This window comes from Gastrolobium bilobum, unplaced genomic scaffold (assembly GCF_033153095.1).
Source record: "Gastrolobium bilobum isolate Gb01-03AN ecotype WA unplaced genomic scaffold, APGP_CSIRO_Gbil_v1 utg30825, whole genome shotgun sequence".
NCBI classification, from domain to species: Eukaryota; Viridiplantae; Streptophyta; class Magnoliopsida; order Fabales; family Fabaceae; genus Gastrolobium; species Gastrolobium bilobum.
The window spans coordinates 18,172-28,759 of NW_026898314.1; the positions used below are offsets into that span (position 1 = coordinate 18,172).

Here is a 10,588-nt window from a genome sequence, read left to right on the forward strand (position 1 = left end):
AAAGAATGCTTAATGGAGCAAAGGAACGAAAAGAGATGTTTCAATACCCAAGGAAGTCCAAACAAAGCAAGTTACAAGCAATTCACAAGCTGATGGAGAGCGTTTTAGCGCCCAAAGAGCGCTAAAATGTTCTAAAGAAGCAAAATAGCAAAAATCCACTAGAGGAGAGCATTTTAGCGCCCAATAGAGCATTAAAACGCCTTGACAACACAAAGTTCCTTTCGAAGAGAGCGTTTTAGCGCCCATATGAGCATTAAAACACCCTAAGGCATACAAGAATACACTAAGGGGCGCTAAAACGCTATGACGCGTAAAATTTCAGGCCCAAGGAAGATCGTATATCTTAATCAAGATGTGAACAAGATTTCACGAAGATTTGAATGGAAATTAAAAAGATATGTTCTCCTCTATAAATAAAGGGCCTTGGGACCAATTGAAGGGGAATTCAAGAACGGAGAGGCATCTGAAGCACAAGGAGGAATCCTGCTGCGGAACGTTGGAGCACTGAGGAACCAAGTCAACATCACACCAATGGAGGCTTGGGGTTCTATTTTCTTTATTATTGCTTTTGAATTCAGTATGCTAGGCTAGATTTTTATGTAGATAGGGGTAGATGGAATCCAATTGAATCATGCTTTGAATTAAATTGTCTCTAAATTCTTCTCTTTTTATAATTGAATAAATTTATCCGTCTTTAATGCTTTCTATGAGTTTGATCCTTATAGAATGATTTAGGGGAATTATATGACAATAGGGATCATGGTGCATGAACCTTGACTTGGTAAATTTATCATAATCCTTCTGATCTAGGGATATATATAAGGCAATTATGCAATCTTTAAATTCTTGATCTTAATGCATGTTTTCTTGGGGAATAATCGAGGAACTAGAGTTCTTTCAAGATCACATAGATTTAGGGTAACAAGGAATTGAGCCCTAATTAACTTTAGAAAAAATTGATTGGCATTATATTAAGAGCAGATTCTTGACAGTTTAATTCATAGCATACAGAGGAGATTGGGGGAAGTCAACACCCTAACAACGCTTGTTTTTAATTCTTAATCAATCATCATCTTTTTCAATTGTCTTTTTAATTCAGAATTTTTAAATTGCATGTTATTGCTTGTTTCAAATTCAATTCTCTCAAATCCAATTCTTGATTGTCCAACTAAATCGTTTTTAGCGAACTAGTGCTTGAAAACTCAATCCTCGTGGGAACGATCTCGTACTTAGTACACTTTATTACTTTTACGACCGGTGCACTTGCTAAAGTCGCAACAAGTTTTTGGCGCCGTTGCCGGGGATTGGATCTTTCAATATTAGAAATAGCTAAAGGCCTTTTAGATTGGACTTTTTATTTTTCTACAATTTAAATTTTCTGAATTTATATATATATATATATATATATATATATATATATATATATTATTCTTATTTTTATTTCTAATTTTTTTTAAAAATTTAAATTTAAATTTAAATTTAAATTTTTATTTTATTTTATTTTAATTTTTTTTAAATACCTTTTTTGGTCCCTAACAAAAAACACGGTGCCCATACAAAAAAAATTAGTCTCGAGGTCCCTAACAAATTCAAAGTGGACCCATTTAGTTGAAATCATGGTCCCTCACAAATTCAAAAAAGACCCACATTAGTCCCTCAAAACGATTAAAATGGATCCACTTTGAATTTGTTAGGGACCAACCGACTAATTTTTTTTTGTGAGGGACTAAAGTGGGGAGCGTGTTTTTTGTTAGGGACCAAAAATGGTATTTACTCTTAATTTTTTATTTTATTTTATTTTATTTTTATTTTGAAAAAAATATTAATAATAGTTTCTGCATTAATTTTTCTGCTTAAGTTTTTGCATTTATGCATTCAGTATTTTCTGCTTAAATATTTTGTTTTATGTTTTCTACATTTTCTGTTATTCTGCATAATCTTTTACTCTTAGTTTATGCGAGGTACTGTTAACCCATGATCCTTGCAGTTTGATCCTGAGATAGAAAAGACATTCAGAAAACTCAAAAAAAGCGCAAAAGGAAGAAAAGCAAAATAAGCAAAAGCTTCAAGCTCGATGGAACCAAAGGAAGAAACGATAGCTAACAACAACGCAATTCAGAATCCTCCCAGAACTTTGGGAGATTACATGACGCCAGCCCGAGTTCCACAGACGGCAAGCATTGTTAGAACAACCGTGGATGCTAACAACTTCGAGCTCAAGCCAGCACTGTTACAACTGATTCAAAAAGATCAGTTTCGCTGGAGGAAGCACAGAAGACACCTACAGTCATCTTGAAAATTTTCTACTCTACAGTGACACCTTGAAGATGAATGGAGTCTCTCGGGATGCCATTTTGCTCAGACTCTTCCCATGTTCAATGAAGGAAGAAGCAAGAGGGTGGTTGCGGTCACTGCCTCAAGGAAGCATCACCAACTGGGATGATTTGGCGACCAAGTTCTTGGCCAGATTCTCCTCAGCTTCAAAGATTGCAAGGCTCAAAGCAGAAATTAGTGCTTTTGAACAAAAATAAAGTGAATCCTTGTACGAAGCATAGGAAAGATTCAAAGGATTGCTCCAAAAGTGTCCCCAACATAGCATGAAAGCTTGGGAGAAAGGACGAATCTTCTTCCAAGGAATGACGCCAAGCACAAGAACTTTGGTGAATGTTGCAGCAAGAGGATCACTGAAAACAGAAACTCCAGAGGAAGCACTGGAATTGTTGCAATCTTTAGCCTCTCAGGAGTTCGATATTGCTCCAGTCCCAAGCAGAAGAGTAGGGATCATGAAGCTTGATGGCTATAATGCAATATTGGCCCAGAATGAACAAATATTGCAAATAAATAAGAAACAACAAGCACAATTAGATGCTCTTACAAAGCAATTTGTTAATTATCAAATTTCTTCTGTTAATAATTCTCGAATTACTTGTGGTATTTGTGCAGGTACTCATGCAACTGAAGACTGTGAATTCATAAGAGCACCTGAAACTGCTGAAGTAAACGAACTCTGGTATGATCAGAAGAACCAAAATGATCCAGGGAGGAACCAGTATGGGAATGAATACAATCAAGGGTGGAAGAATCAGAATCAACATCCGGGGTTGAGTTACAAATCCAACCATCAGCTCAATCCTCCCCTTCCAGTGCAACCACATACCCCACAACAAAGTAACACTTCTGAGTGGGAGAAAGATTTTGCACAGTTATGCAAGACCACTTCTGATTACATACAAGGTGCAAATGCTTTCAGAGAGGAAACATCTGCCTTCATGCAAGAGACTAGATCAGCAATCTGAAACCAAGAAGCTTCTATATTAAATCTAGAAACTCAGATTGGCCAGTTGTTAAGGCAATTTACTAAGCGAGCTAAGGGTACCTTCCCGGGAAACACTGTCATTAATCCTAGAGAACACTGCAATGCAAATACCACAAAATGTGAGACAATGATTCAGCCTATAGAGAAGCAACCTGAAGAAAAGAAGAGAAATTTGGAGGCATCAGTTGAAGAAGAGAATAAAGAAAATGCAAAGGATACTGTTGAAGTTGACAAGACCAATCTTGAAAAGGTCAAACAGAAACTATTCAAGTGGGAGAAGAAGAAAGCTTTAGAAAGGAAAGACAAGCCTTTGGATCTCTCCCCATATGCTCGAATCCCCTATCCTCAGAGATTAAAGAAAGAGATTCAGAAGCAGCAGTATTCAAAGTTTCTAGACATATTCAGGAGGTTGCAGATCAACATTCCTTTTGCCGAAGCTTTATAGAACATGCCCAACTATGCAATGTTCATGAAGGATCTATTATCAAGGAAGCGTAAGTTACAAGAATGTGAGACGGTAAATCTGATAGAAGAATGTAATGCTATCATCCAAAAGAAGTTACCTACCAAAGTCAAGAATCCAGGGAGCTTCAGCATTCCATGCACTATAGGCAAAGTGCAAGTGGATGATGTTTTATGTGATCTTGGAGCTAGCATCAACGTCATGCCATTCTCCATGATGAAGAAGTTAGGGATTACTGAAGTGAAGCCCACAAGAACAATAGTGCAACTGGCTGACCGCTCTTCAAAGCAAGCTTACGACATCATTGAAGATATATTGGTTAAGGTTGACAAGTCCATCATTCATGTTGATTTTGTCATCCTTGACATTGAAAAGGATGCCACTATTCCTATGATTTTCGGAAGACCCTTCTTGGAAACTTCAGGAGCACTGATTGATGTACATAAAGGTGAGCTAATCTTACGGGTAGATAGAGAGCAAACAGTATTCAAGTTCTTTGACAAAGAAATCCCCTCATATGTAGCTCAACCGGAAGATCAAGTCTACTATATTGGTGAAAAGAAAGGTAAAGAAGAACACAATGAGGAGTCTTCTCAAGAAAGTAAGCCAACTGACTAATTTTTTTTTGTGAGGGATTAAAGTGGGGAGCGTGTTTTTTGTTAGGGACCAAAAAGGGTATTTACTCTTAATTTTTTATTTTATTTTTATTTTATTTTTTTTGAAAAAAATAATAATAGTTTCTGCATTAATTTTTCTGCATAAGTTTTTGCATATTCTACATTCAGTATTTTCTGCTCAAATTTTCTATTTTCTGTTTTCTACATTTTCTGTTTTTCTGCATAATCTTTTACTCGTAGTTTATGCGAGGTACTGTTAACCCACGATCCTTGTAGTTTGATCCTGAGATAGAAAAGACATTCAGAAAACTCAGAAAAACGCAAAAGAAATAAAAGAAAAATAAGCAAAAGCTTCAAGCTCGACGAAACTAAAAAAAGAAACGATGGCTAACAACAACGTAATTCAGAATCCTTTCAGAACTTTGGGAGATTACTTGACGCCATCCTGAGTTCCGCAGACGGAAAGCATTGTTAGACCAACCGTGGATGCTAACAACTTCGAGCTAAAGTCAACATTGTCACAACTGATTCAAAAAGATCAATTCGCTGGAGGAAGCACAGAAGACCCCTACAGTCATCTTGAAAAAAATTTGCTCTACTGTGACACCTTGAAGATGAATGGAGTCTCTCGATACGCCATTTTGCCTAACTATCGTACATTATTTATTTTAAGCCACTAAGGGGTTCCCATAAATCCACTTAGCCTAAATCTCACTTTTACGGTTTTTCCATAACTGAACATGTTTCAATCTTCTGGACACTGTGAGAAATTCCCAAACTATAAGCTTCTTATCTTTTAATATGCTATTCTAGACTCAATTATCTTTCCAACAAGGTATCACATGCCTCATAAATATTTCTCTAGCTCTGGATATCATCGTTTGGAGTTGGACAAGTAAAACTGTCAGCCAACCCAAAACGGGGCACAAAAATCCCTCACCATTTATGCGATTCTAGACAAACCACTCAACTAATTTCTCTCAAATTTTTATACAGCATACTAGACACCTTGAGCTTTAATTTTACATATCATGAGCCTAATATGAGTAAGAATTGAGGGAGAAATAATTTGTGGAAAACATAAACCTGCACAGCCCCTGTGCAGGGACTCCATGGGCAGTTCTCACTCAATCGAACCTACAGGTCGCTACGCAAATTCAAATGCTACCAAATTTTGACACAATATAGCTGACATCTCAAGATTCAAAATTATGTATGGTACGTTCTTATTGGACCGCTGTGAAAGGCGATATGCTCTCCCAAAGTAAACCTAAAAAATAGTCATTTATTATAAATATTGATGACACCTCCTTTGTTTGTTTAACATATCACACTTTATCAAGAGTGTGTTCTAAAGTCTCAAATGGTACCTAATAGACAAGGGTGACTCACAAGAACCAACAATGCCTTGGAGCTCTTACAACCCATACAATTTACATCATTTTCATTAATTTCATAATTCATTACTTAACTTTATTGAAACTTAAACTCTTTATTGATATGTCCGTCGTAAGTAGTAAACTGAAAACCTAACGTCACTAGAACAGGGTAGCAGACTGATTGTTTATTCTGGAACGATCTACTATCCAGTGTATTCTGTAACTTTTATGATAAATACTAGACATCTTAAGCTTTAATTTGACACAAGAATCGTCCTGTTTTGTTAAGTAACAAAGGAGATATGAATTTTGCAAACTCACTATTCTTGTTGTAAAACTGAAATAACAACAAACAATGCCACTAATTCTTTTTGAAAACTGTAATGTGAGCTCATAAAATTCTCATATTTTAGGACAAGAAACTAGACGTTTTAGGCTTCAGTTTGGTACCTCACACACTTCATTTGGTTAAGAAATGAGTGAGATATGGTTTTTCTAAAACCGAACTCACTACTACGTAAAATTCTAACAGAACCATCAACTCTACTTCCATACGTTTTTACACTAAATTGTCCAACCAATTTAAACTTTGTTCTCTCATCTACATATAATTTAACATACTTTAATCTTCATGACAAATCGTTAGAGTAATCTCAAACTCCTATTTAAAACCCAATGGCTAAAATATCTTAAAGATAGCAACATATGAATTTATTCAACTTCTCACAATGAACATTGAATTAATCAAATCTAATACTTCATTAACTGATCAAAACATTTTCTTAGCCTTATAAAATCACTTTCCTAAACCTTATACCATCATGGGCTGAACCTTCCCTAATCAAGTTTCATGGAAATCTTAAAACAAACAATCTTTTTAATCACTTAAACCATCAATTTGTCATCTCAATTTCATGTATTTTCACTTAGAAAATATTACAAACACATGACATGCATATTAAAGCACACATAGGTTGAATTGTGCAGTGTTCCGTAAGCCATCCTATAACACCTCACATTTACAAATCATGTATTAATAGATTAAATGAGAATTAAAGGAATGGATTAGTGAAAATCCTGGAAATTAGGCTAAAAGACAAAGAAATGGTAAAACGGTAAATAGCCAAACACACAACTCTAGGAAGGTAAAATTCAGTAGTAGGTCTCAGATGATTAAAATAACCCTGGAAATGGATTCAGAACGAAAAATTGAGTGGATAGGCAAGTTTCAGAAAATTCAGTGAATAGTGTTTTTACCGGGTATATCGCGATACGATTGCGCCGTAAAACGTGCTGATTGAGTTTTGAGCTCTAGGTTTTGAATACAAGCCCTCACCTCCCTAGCGCCCAATAAGGGCCAAAAGCTAACTTATTATTTTATTGTTTTGTTCCTTTCCTTCTTGCATCTTTGGATCGTATTTTGGCCAACACATTTCCCCTCCATGCGCTAATTGGAAGAGCCATGAGCTGACCTTACCTCTATTTTATTAAGCTCAGCCATAATCCTTGTTCTCTAACTTCTTAAACGTACAGTAAAGAACTGCCCAAGGAAAACAGATTGGATACTCTTAACTCAAACCACCTGTAGCTTGTCCTTACCACATAGAAGGGATCACAAACATTGCTGGTATTTCCTTCTAAATTATTTCTCCCAAAATCGTGAATCACCTTAGACGTAAAAGACCATCCAAGTTCCTATCTTTCCCTCTGCATGTTTCGGCTGAATGGAAACAATAAAGGAAAGCACAACATACTTCCTTGTCGGTCAATTTTTAGATGCAAAGAGGGGTAGGAAGTTCACTTTTCTCTTGTCCGTTTTAATTCTCTATTCTCTTGTTCGACCCTCGCTTCCGGTTTGATGAGGAGAACCATTTGCACGCAAAACACTTCTTCTAATCCTTAATGAAAATCCCCTGCATGCAACGACCAAATAGATTTCTAACAAGAAAGACCAGCACCCTCGAATTCTGACTCATCCTTCATCACACGCAAGTACATCGGGACTAGGAGGGAGCTGCACTTTTGGTTGATGCTCGTGGCCTGAGTGAAGAGCAGGATGGAAACGTACAAGAAGGTACAAACAAAAATTAACCCTCCTCTAACCCTTTTGTTCGGTTCTGTTGTGTGCTAAAGAGAAGACAAATTTCTATCATTTATTTCTCTTTGTGGTTCGGTCATCGTATGTTCTAGGGCCTGTTTGGTTAAATTAGCATGGTGTATATGTCTTGGTATGTATTAGTGTACAAGGACAGCATGCTAATAATGTTATAATCATGCTTAAGTGACATAAGGAGTGTTAGGTTATAGAAAAATAGAATTCTTGGAGTAATTGTCATAAAACCGAATCAGTATACCTTATGGACCTTGAGATGTTTTCAATTAAGAGTAATTGTTAGAATAAATTAAGACAGAAAGCCCTTAACTTTGAAGCATAATGACTTGGTTAGAAAACTAGAAATTGAGAGATGATAAATCTGAGTTTAAGCCCCTCTTTTCTCCCCTTTTGTTTCAGTCACCTATTTCATGAAAAGGGTATACGTAAATGGATATAATTTCTTCCCTTGGTTTTATTTTGGACCGCTGATTTGTATGATTAAGGAGCTATACATTTTGGTCATTTACTTCCTCATGTTGTATAGCCGATTAAACCTTGAACCTTGATACTGTCTTGTCTTAAGAAATTGTGCTTGGGATTTGGGGTATGGCCCATCAATGATGAGATTACTCCCTTAGACTAAAATTATGTACATAGCCTTGCATATGTTGGATGCATGTAGGCAGCATTCTTAAGTCTTATTAATGCTCTCTAAAATCATGTAGGACATGCTAGGTGAAATGATTAAATTTATAAGCTCCATGCTAGAAAAATTAAGTGAGTCTTATATGTGTGACAAATTGTTGAAGGCAGCCTATTAGAAAATTTTGTTCATGCTTAAGAATCCGATTTAGGGGTTTGGGAAATAGTTTCTCTTTATTTTGTTGAGCTACACCTTGGAATAGAAAAATGTGTTAAGGATTACATGTGTTAATTGTTGAAAACAACATGCTCTTAGCTTCTATAGCACACCCTTAATTCTTGTAAACAAGGTCATTTAAATAATAAATGGGTGGCACCTAATTATTGGACAAGAAACCGAACCTACTTGCATGGAAGAGCTTGATTATGTCACTTATTATCTATTGATGAAACAAACTCTAAGCCAAATAATTAAATTAGTGCAAGAACCTTGAAACCAGATTTGATTCAAGTCTTGTAGGTGTTATAACTCTTAAAGACAGCATGATAAATAATTTATTAGCTCATGTACTAGTGATGAAGTTAATGCCTTGCTAAAGAGAAATCATAAGCATCTAAAGAGGATGGAAAACCGAGCATGCATGTGTGGTATATATTGGGATTTGTCAACTAAGAACAATTAGGAAAGCTGAATCTAAGGGAGAAATTAATTAACACTCGAGGAATGATAAATCGATTGAATTCATGGGAGTTGAAAGCATAGAAATTAATTGTAAATTATGAGAACCAACGATAAAATTTTGTTTGGCTTTTCTTGCTTGATTAGGTGCACATGACCTTTTAATGTCGACTGAGTTGCTACTGTTTGATGAATGGTTGGGCATACGAGGTATGTGTTAGGTGGTATTACCTAATGTGACTATTAACTAGTGTATGAAGTTGTGAATTGTTGCTCACATGTGCCTAATGATTATCCTGCTATTTATGATGAAAGTATTCTGCCTATGGAAATGTTATGATGGTAACTCTGTTATGAAAAGAAATGATGGCGTGGCAGTATGGCATCAAAAGTACATGAAGTATATGTTATGATGATGATGATATAAGCATGCACTTTACATCATACCGCATCTGTTTTTCTGTTTTGTGCGTGACAGCATAGCATGGCATACGTGCATAAATTTCATGTTGCATTGGCTAGTAATAATATCTATATAAATATGCATACGATTGAGCACGCATCATATAGGCATACCTCGGTACCAGGGAAGGGGACACTTGGCTTCAGTCCGCATAGGTCCACAGTTGGAATTCACCTTTATGGCAGCCATTACGGAATATCCACTGTGATGGTGCGCACACGACGGTGCTATGAGCGCAATGAAGGCGTTATATACGCACTATTAAATTTTAGTACGCGCACGAAGGTGCTATGAGCGTAATGATGGCGTTATATACGCACCATGATACTATGATTATTTTTATACGGAAAAGAAGTTAATGTTGATGCGACTGTTTAATAATTTTGTTCCTAGTTTAATACTGTTGCATTATTAGTTTTATTGCCACACTACTGGGATTTTTCTCACCCCTTTGTGGCTGCTATTTTTATAAAATGGCAGGAGGACGCAAAAGCATATGAGGACATGGATTATTTGGATCTTTGCTGTTAAATTCTGTTGTTTGAACTTGTTGTTGTTACTGTCTTATTTGGTGGATGACTGTATTTTATTTGGCATACTGGAAATTTGGATTACTGTTGACACTATGATTTTACTGCTGTTCTAAGACTTTTATGATCAGCAAGTATTTTGGAAAATCTCTAAAAACGTTTTGTGAAAAGAAATTCTGACGTTTTATTTAAAGTGCTGATTTTCAAACAGCCTTGCGAGCACTTTGCGAGTTCTGTTTCGAGGGGCAAACGACCTCCGATTTATTATTATTCTATATGCACGCGAAGCCCCACGTGTCTAGTTTTTTATTATAAAAACGTTACAATGGAATTTTGAAAACTTTATTTTATACGAATTTTTAAAGACAGCAAGGTCTGCCAGAAAAATAATATTTTCAGCAACT

The 10,588-nt window shown here is 36.0% G+C and overlaps 1 non-coding gene across 1 annotated transcript; it reads right to left on the reverse strand.

Moving 5' to 3' along the window:
* Positions 1–2,492: 2,492 nt before the first annotated feature.
* Positions 2,493–2,599, reverse strand: LOC133314795 (small nucleolar RNA R71). Its single transcript, XR_009752008.1, has one exon. It is a non-coding gene; the product is annotated as a small nucleolar RNA R71 (small nucleolar RNA).
* Positions 2,600–10,588: the final 7,989 nt, after the last annotated feature.